A 9,361-nucleotide genomic window follows, 5' to 3' on the forward strand; every position below is an offset into this window, starting at 1 on the left:
AATAACTCTTGCTTCGTCTTCCCAGATAGTTTCCTCAGCACCATGCAGAGAGACCTCGAAAGAATGGACTCTGATCAATTTAAGTATAAATCTCTTCTCATCAAACTGGCCTTTTATAACTAGGTATTTTCCATTTCAGATGCAATCTCTCAGCTTTTAATTCCTTAGCCAAGCTCAGGAGTTCCAAACTCCCTAAATATTTACAGTCAGACTTACATGAGCTTTCTTTGGAGGTGCCTCTGGTGGCTCCATTGTCTTCTGATTCTAGGTATGTGTCAAGAAAATTGCTCTTGTTTAATCTAATGCACTCCCTGTTAACTATTTTTGACACCTTATAATATTTCCCAGGGTTCCCTGGTATCAGCCTCCAGTCTGCAGTTGCAGGTTGTACAGTGTTCAGTGAGAATTAGAACTCAAGAATCAAAAATGTTTACAGAGCAACAAAAGCAAGATTTTTCTTGATAACAGAAAATATTCAAGTTCTTTATACGTATAAGAGAAAAACTTCAATCAGATCAGACCAAACATGCAGCTAGACACACATTCTGTTTCCAGCTGCTGCCAGCCAGATGTTCTGAGTGTCTACTAACAGGAAGCCAACAGCCTACTATTGTTGTATGTCCCTGTATGTTGTATGTCAAGAATAATTTTGCATTTCATATCTTTGCATACAGAACCAAAAATTTCCTCTTGCTTCTTCTTTGCCCAAATCTTTGTGATTCTTCATTTTGTGCAATTTTCTATTTCCCCATACAACCCACCTCCGCAATAAAATGGACACATTTTAGTTCTGTTTATGTAGGAGTAACTTTGTTGTCATGGGCAAAGGGACTCATGAGGACTTTTACCAAGTACCAATCCAATTTACCTTCCAAGATCTGATCACATGGGGCTACACCATGCTGCCATCCCTCTTTGTGAAGACTTTTAGGAAAGGGGGACTCTCCCTTCTTGCCCAGATTCCATTTGCCCATCTTGTCACCTCTATTTCCTCCTTCCCTCCCCAGTCAACTACTCACCAGGTCTTATTTCTGGCTCCTTGGTCCCTCTGCCTTCTCAGTGTTTCTGTTCACAGCTGCTCATCCCAACTACCTGCTTTCCCTCCCTACCTCTGCTTTCATCCCCCCTGCAGGCCCTGTAGTTTCTCCTCCCTCCTCCTCCCCTCTCCTCCTCCCCTTCCCCCCTCCTCCTCCCCTTCCCCCTTCCCTCCTCCCCCAACTCCAAAACACTCCTTTTCTCTTTTTCCCGTTGGTTGTCCAACTCCATTTTGGCATGTTCTAAATAACCCTGAATCCCACCTGAAATTCTGGTTTTTACCATGATGCATGTATTTGGGGGTGACATGTTATTACTATTGGGAGTTTCTTTTAGCTCGCCATTTTAAACAAATTGAATACTTTGCCAGATTTATAGAAACATATTTTTAATCCACAATAGGGTCTGTGTGCATATTTAGCTATTGAATATATGGCACTTATAAATTACATACATTGATGCTGTACACATTGATGCTGTATATATTAATTGCATACAAAGCCTATGCAAAATATTTATTTATTATTTATATATCTATATATTAAAAAATCTATAAAGCCCACAGTGAAAGCCAGATAATTGAAACAAATTATTATAAGAAGGAGTGAAAGAGGAAACATTTACTGAACCTGGTAATTTCCCTGGATTCTATTCAGTTGGCATGCCTAATAGTCACGGATTGACCTTTAGCCCTGTCTTCCATGAATTTGTCTAATCTTGCACATCGGGTATAGGGAGTTGGAGGAAACTAATGCAAAATAGATGTGGGCAGTGTTGGGATTCAAATAATTTAACAACCGGTTCCGGTGGTGGGATTCAAATAATTTAACAACTGGTTGTTTACAAGCATCATTTTAACAACTTGTTCTGCCAAAGTGGTGCGAACCTGCTGAATCCCACCACTGGATTGGGGGGGGGGGGGTAGGACTGTGTCCCACTGATGCAATGGAGAGCAAAGTTGTAGAGCAGGATTATGGGTCGGAGTTTATTGTGGCAAATTTTTACAGATTTGTCTTTCAACATTAAACTGCCTCGTCCACCTGTTCTGCTCTGGCTTGTCTTGTCTGCATTCTGCTCTTGAACTGTCTTGAAATGAAGGGCTTGGCAGCAACTCTGAGCTCTGGAGCCACCACAAGAGGAAAGGTGTCCTCCATCTCCCTCTGAGCTGGTGCACTGGGGCAGAACGACACCCAGAAAACAAAGGCATAAGGATCAGGTGACAGGAGATGGATGGTTTACCATCCCTTCAGCCAGATTCTGTGCTTTGTTAGGAAACTGCTTATAAACCAAATAATGATTCTGTCTTTTCATTCAGTTGCTTTCTTGCCTCACTTCAGGTCTCTCTTCATCTTGCTGCTGCCACCCATGGGGCTTCCTGTCTTCCTTTTCTCTGGATTCTTCTTGCTCTCCATTGTTGTTTCAGGTGAGAACAGCTTATTTTTGCCTTAGCATGGTTTTAGTTCATTATTAAGTCTTCTAAGGGAGGGTATTTTAGTTAGTCCCTGTCTCTTTAAGACATTTCCCAATAGGCAGTTTCCCTCTTTACCCAGCAATCCCCTGTTTTAGCTCTTGCCAGTCAGTCAGAGCGAGGTGCCAAGGGTAGCTGGAGACTGGAATATTCATGACGTATATGGTGGTCCATAGAGAGCAAGTTAAGGTTAACAGCAATTAGAACCAGACAAAGACTGAAAGAACTAAAAGGAAGCAACACACAGTGGACTTTCTTGAAAGCAACCAAGAGAAGACACTCAAGATCAAGACAAGCACATACTCTGATTTAGATAGACCCAAGGGAGGAGTTAGGATCTTGATTCTCTTAAGTAATAAGCATTGTTGAACCTGGCTTGTGTCTCCCCCACTCTGTCCTAGCCAAGTACAGGGCACCAAAAACATATTCACTTGGGGGGCAGAACAAGCTGTGTAGTCATTAAAGTTGCTCCAGGTTGGCAAATTCCTGGAGACTTGGGAGTGAAGCCTGGGGAGGGTATTGTTTGGGGAGGAACATTAGTGGATTATCTTTTCATAGTGTCTACTCTCCATTTGCTCCAGGGGAACCGATTTCTACATTCTAGAGACCAATTGTAATTCCAGAAGCTCCCAGACCTCACCTAGAGATTGGCATCCCTAATAGCCATGCTATATCAAATGCAGCTGGACTGGACCAGGGAGTCCTATAGAAAAAGAACTGGAGCTTTGGCAGGCAGTGGGGCAGGGGAGAGAGAATGACAGGGAATGCTAGCTGGGACATTCATAGCACCGTCCACAACCTGCATAGCAGGTGGCACTAACTGGGTGCCACTGACTGACATAAAGCTCCAGATTTGCTTCCTTTCCTCAGTCTAGTGTGGAGGAAGGTCACTTTCCCCCATATATGTAATGACAGTTGCAAGAGTATTTGTTTCCTGGCACAGGGCACAGGAAGTATTCAGACACACAGGCTTGTATCCGGCGTGATGGCTACTGTAAAACGAACTGCACCGAGACAGAGGCTCTACTGGAATTAGATCTCGGAACCTGTGCAAATGGAAATAAGAGGTGTTGCCGACCTCAGGACCTGGTAAGGAAAAGAGCAGGGTATCTTGTTCAAAATATCGCACCTAATAAGAACTTGTGAAACTTGAAGGGGGGTCAATATTTGCCCAACCCGACTATTAAATGCAGTGTAATATTGTGGCAGTAATATTGGGCAAATATTCTCAAAATAATGCCACATAACATATTTTTCTCTTCAGTTTGGACAACAGAGACATGCTTTTAGGGTGATAGGTAAAAAAGCAGACAGTGACTTGCTCTAATAGCATTGCTCACATTGGCTTGGGAAATTCCTGGCCATTTGGGGGCAGTGCCTAAGGAGGACAGAGTTTGGAGAATGGGCTAACCCTAACCCTGCTTTTCTCCTCAGTGGGGATCCCATTCTTTCCTCATGCAGTTTTTCTTCAGAATAACCCTGGGAGGTAGATTAGGGTGAGAGTCACCAGCTCTCTTCTATGGCATAAGAACATAAGAACATAAGAACAAGCCAGCTGAATCAGACCAAAGTCCATCTAGTCCAGCTCTCTGCTACTCGCAGTGGCCCACCAGGTGCCTTTGGGAGCTCACATGTAGGATGTGAACGCAATGGCCTTCTGCGGCTGTTGCTCCCGATCACCTGGTCTGCTAAGGCATTTGCAATCTCAGATCAAGGAGGATCAAGATTGGTAGCCATAAATCAACTTCTCCTCCATAAATATGTCCAAGCCCCTTTTAAAGCTATCCAGGTTAGTGGCCATCACCACCTCCTGTGGCAGCATATTCCAAACACCAATCACACGTTGCGTGAAGAAGTGTTTCCTTTTATTAGTCCTAATTCTTCCCCCCAGCATTTTCAATGAATGCCCCCTGGTTCTAGTATTGTGAGAAAAAGAGAAAAATTTCTCTCTGTCAACATTTTCTACCCCATGCATAATTTTGTAGACTTCAATCATATCCCCCCTCAGCTGTCTCCTCTCCAAACTAAAGAGTCCCAAACGTTGCAGCCTCTCCTCATAGGGAAGGTGCTCCAGTCCCTCAATCATCCTTGTTGCCCTTCTCTGCACTTTTTCTATCTCCTCAATATCCTTTTTGAGATGCGGCGACCAGAACTGGACACAGTACTCCAAGTGCAGACGCACCACTGCTTTATATAAGGGCATGACAATCTTTGCAGTTTTATTATCAATTCCTTTTCTAATGATCCCCAGCATAGAGTTTGCCTTTTTCACAGCTGCCATGCATTGAGTTGACATTCCCATGGAACTATCGACTAAGACGCCTAAATCCCTTTCCTGGTCTGTGACTGATAGCACTGACCCCTGTAGCGTGTATGTGAAGTTTGGATTTTTTGCCCCTATGTGCATCACTTTACATTTTGCTACATTGAACTGCATTTGCCATTTCTGAGCCCACTCACCTAATTTATCAAGGTCCGCTTGGAGCTCTTCGCAATCCTTTGTGGTTCTCACCACCCTACATAATTTGGTATCATATATGGATTTAGCCTGATGCTCTGTACAAGCACAAAGGATGCTGCTCAAGCCCTGCTTTGACAGAAGGGTAAAGGTGTCTTTGAGGTTTTCCTAAAACCAGCCATTAAGCAAAGGGAGCAAGAGTGCAGTGGGGCAGCTCTGAGTACAAATACTCAAATACCTGCTCACATCTTGATTACCATTTGCTACCAGGCTGCTGACTTATTAATGGGCGGTTTATCAGTTCATGACCTTGCAGGGATGTGGTCAGTTTGGCAGGATCAGAAGTCAACTTCTAGCTAGTCCAGTGGTGGGATTCAGCAGGTTCGCACCACTTCAGCAGAACCAGTTTTTTAAATGGTGCCGGTAAACAACCAGTTGTTAAATTATTTGAATTCCACCACTGGCTAGTCCCTCTGCTCAGCTGAGAGTTGACTCCTGATCTCCACGCAAACCTGTTCAGCAGCTGCTCAAGTTGTGTGGTGCCCAACCGAACAAATCCAGGATCAGGTCATGTTTCAACCTGACAGTTGAAACTGTGTGTTTGGATGTCACTGCAAATTCTGAAGCACCCCAAGCTATGACAGGAAGCTCTCAGGTCTATTTTTGCTGGCAGTTTGATTCTATGAAGCTCTGATTCAAATAAACTGTGCTCCTCCTTTGTCTCTTATAGGAATGATAGGAGAGTCTTTATACCATCCTGATATTACTGCTAATGTTGTTTCTTAGCTTCCCAGGCCCCAGGAAATCCCAGGCCAAGATCAGCCTTGAAGATTCTCACACTTTCCTTTGGTGTCCTCATCAAATAGGCCATGGTTGTTCCAGGTAAGCAGTGAAAGGGTAAGCTTGTGTGCCTTATTCCTTCTCAGCCCATTAATGGAATCTACATGTCACAAGACACAAAGGAGTCCAACAGTACTTTGAAAAAGGGTTAGACAAAACAATGAAGAAGAGGACAGGTCTTTCTAGCATGGCTACTAGTCAGAATAGCTAATTTCCAAGCATGGGGCAGTATATACAGAGGTTCTGTTCCCATCTTGTCCTGTCTTTCCAGGATGATCTAACTGTCCATGGTTGGCATGATGGCAAAATAACCTTGCTATGCCTCAGAACGTTCCCAAGCAATGGGTTTGGCCAGAAACTCAAGACAGTTAATATAAAAATAAAGCTTTGTTGAAAAGAATGCAAAAGTTTACTTCAACAAACAAAATTACAGCTTGGCAAAACAGGGATATGCTAAAACAAGAAAGCTAGCTTAATACATACTCACTGATTCACAGCAGTAAAGAGGTTCAGCATTACAAAGTTATAAGGCACGTAAAAAATCTCTCCTTCAGTATCTTGGACAAGGAGGAAAAGATAAGTGGGATGATTACTGATACATTGCAAAGGCTTTAAGGAACAGGCAGGTTATAATCTGGTGAACCCCTACTAACCAAACCACAGGGTGTTTTTACTGAACCTCCAGACCACATAAGCAATACTCCTCCCTTTCAAAAGGAGCAAAAGAACCCTTGCCTCACCAGACACTCCACAGCTGTAAAGAATCTCCCCAAAAATCAGATCAGGGTAGTCCATTGGTAAGCCACTTCAAAAGAACATAATCATTTTCCGGACTCACTACGGTTTCCACTGCTGCTGTCTGTTGAAAGTGCTGAATCTCATATTAACTTCCCTCGAAAATTACAACTGAAGGCATATTATATATTTGCCTCAATACAGTGGAGCCACAAGGTTTGAACTATAATTTGGAGTTGGTGGCATTCCTATAAGTTTACTCAGCATCATACCCTTGATTAATTAGAATCTCCTGTAGATGGCAATGTCTTGCTTAAACTGTGAAATAGCTAACTATAAGGACATTAGGAGGCTTCATGGGGAACACAGGCAAAACAATGTCCCAGGTGGTTTTTTTACTGTTTCTCTTGTTTTTAAAAGTAATACAACTGGTGAGCCTGTATAGTTGTACATGAAAGTCTTGTTGTTTTTATGTCTTGCAGAATGTAAACATGGTGGTGTGGAAAAATATTTGCTCTGTGTAGAGGCCGAGAGCTTGTAAGTGGTGCAATTCGTTGTTTTCAGTAGCAAGTTTTTGCAAGTGGCACACAATTGATTCTATGTTAGTCATTGTCTATGTATTTATTATAGAACTTTTTTGGGCCAAGAGGGCTTTGAGATCATGTCTTAAACTGGCAACTGGTTAGCCTGAAGCACCAATCATTGAAAAACTATGTATATGAATATGGACTCATTTAGAGCACATGTTTAGACATCGTTGAGACTACTGCGATTGTAAGGTGCAGTTTATGTGAAGGACAAGATTGAGTCATATAGAGCGTAATCCTGGTGGAGAGCTAAGGTTGCCTTTAGATAGGGTGTGGAGAGCCATCAGAATTATAAATGCTCTCCAGTCAACAAAGTTCAGTTCCCCTGGGGGAAAAATGGTTGTTTTGGAGGGTGGTGTTTATGCCACTAAGGCTGTATCCCCAGATCTTCAGAAATTTCTCAACTTGGGACTTGGCAAGCAGAGAATTCACATGAACATCTTAGACCAACCAGCACCAATGGAACTAGAAGGAATGTAAGAAAGCATGCTTTGCACCTTCAGTATAGCCACAGTTGGTTGCATGTATGTGAAGAAGTGTGATAAAATGCCTGATGGACACATGATGCCCAAAGTCCATATACACCTGCAGTCATTCCTGAGCTCAGCATTCCCTTGTACTCAGATTTGGAGGAGAGGACAAAATGCTACTTACAGATGTTTTAACAGGTATAGAATCACAGCATTCTCCTCTCACCTAATTTGGCCCCCCGTTTGGCTCTACGTATCTTTCTGCTGCACTTTACTGCGTGTCTTCCTTTCTTTTCTCTTATTGTTCCTCTGATCCTGGCTGTCTCCTTTCTACTTTCTCCCAGAAATGTATGAAATGGCTTGTAGTAATTACCATCACCTTGTATAAAGAAATGGTTTAGGGTGACAATACGATTAATTAAATTAATATTCTCCTTTATTGTTGTTTTCAATTAAAATATTTGAATACTGTTTGGAAGCCAATAATTCAATAAACAAAATTATTGACTGGATGATAAATATTCGTCATATTGGTTGTTGTGGGTTTTCCGGGCTGTTTGGCCATGGTCCGGAAGATCTTGTTCCTAACGTTTCGTCTGCATCTGTGGCTGGCTTCTTCAGAGGTGTATCACAGAAGGGTGTCTGTTACACACTGTGTAACAGACAGTTAGTAGGTCCTATCACAGGTGGGATGGGTATATTTATATATATTAGAAGAGTAGAACAGAAGAGACAGATTCTCAGTTGCTTTTTATATATGACTTTACTAACTATAAAGGAAGGGTTACATGGAGATAAAATAAGAAATCTTTTCTTTCCTATTACACATCTACATTACTGTACATTTGGTTACATCTTGGTACCTATCTGTTGTCTTGTGCTCGTGGTGATGATGTCATGTCTGCTCAAACAAAGAAACAAAGTTAACTTTATAACTTCAGGCGTACCTGCTCACTAACATGTAAGCAATGGTTATCTGACTGACTAAGGCAGGTCATAAACAGTGACTTCAGCAACTTTACATACAAACAGTTAATCTTTTATGACTGAGTTGTGACAGACACTTACAAAATCTCAACATAGAGGGTTAAAAGTATTTATTAATTTGGGAAGAGAATTAGAGCTCAAGTTATAAGCAGGCAGAAAAACAGTGTAAAAATGTAGAGGGGTATAACATGATCAGACTAGCAAGGCTGTTGAATTATTTTAGCAGCAGAGTACTAGATAAGGGGACCAATGTGCATAATTCCAGATTTCCAGCTCATGTTGAGTTTAGCAACTCGGTTTAATGACCACATAGAAAAGGGCTCTGAGAGATGTGTAAAAAGAGAGAATTTTGCCAGTTTGTGAAGTAGGCATGAAAAAAACATTCTCCTCCCCATAGCTGTGAATGTTGCTAATTCTATTTCAGAAGACTTTGATGAGCTAAGCATTTTATTTAATGTAATAATTATAATTATGCCATTACAGATTGTCTTGTCTCTGTACTTGAGAAGAAAGTTGAGAAGAATAATTTAGAAATGTAGAGGAGGTTTATGACCATCTGGCCATCCCCGTACGCTGCATGTTGTAGATCTATTGAGACCCTTTAGGACCGGAATTCTACCTAGCTCGGTGTTTGAAGCAAAACTACAGTTCCCAGCATTCCCTGCGCGAGTCATGTAGTCTACCTGTATTTTAAAGGTGACGGAGGTTACGTTGCAATCTTATGATCTTTGGCTCAAATTAAGGCCAGACACTAATTCCCTCTTTATTTCGTATGGCTTGT

Source organism: Sphaerodactylus townsendi, linkage group LG01 (assembly GCF_021028975.2).
Source record: "Sphaerodactylus townsendi isolate TG3544 linkage group LG01, MPM_Stown_v2.3, whole genome shotgun sequence".
Taxonomy (NCBI): domain Eukaryota; kingdom Metazoa; phylum Chordata; class Lepidosauria; order Squamata; family Sphaerodactylidae; genus Sphaerodactylus; species Sphaerodactylus townsendi.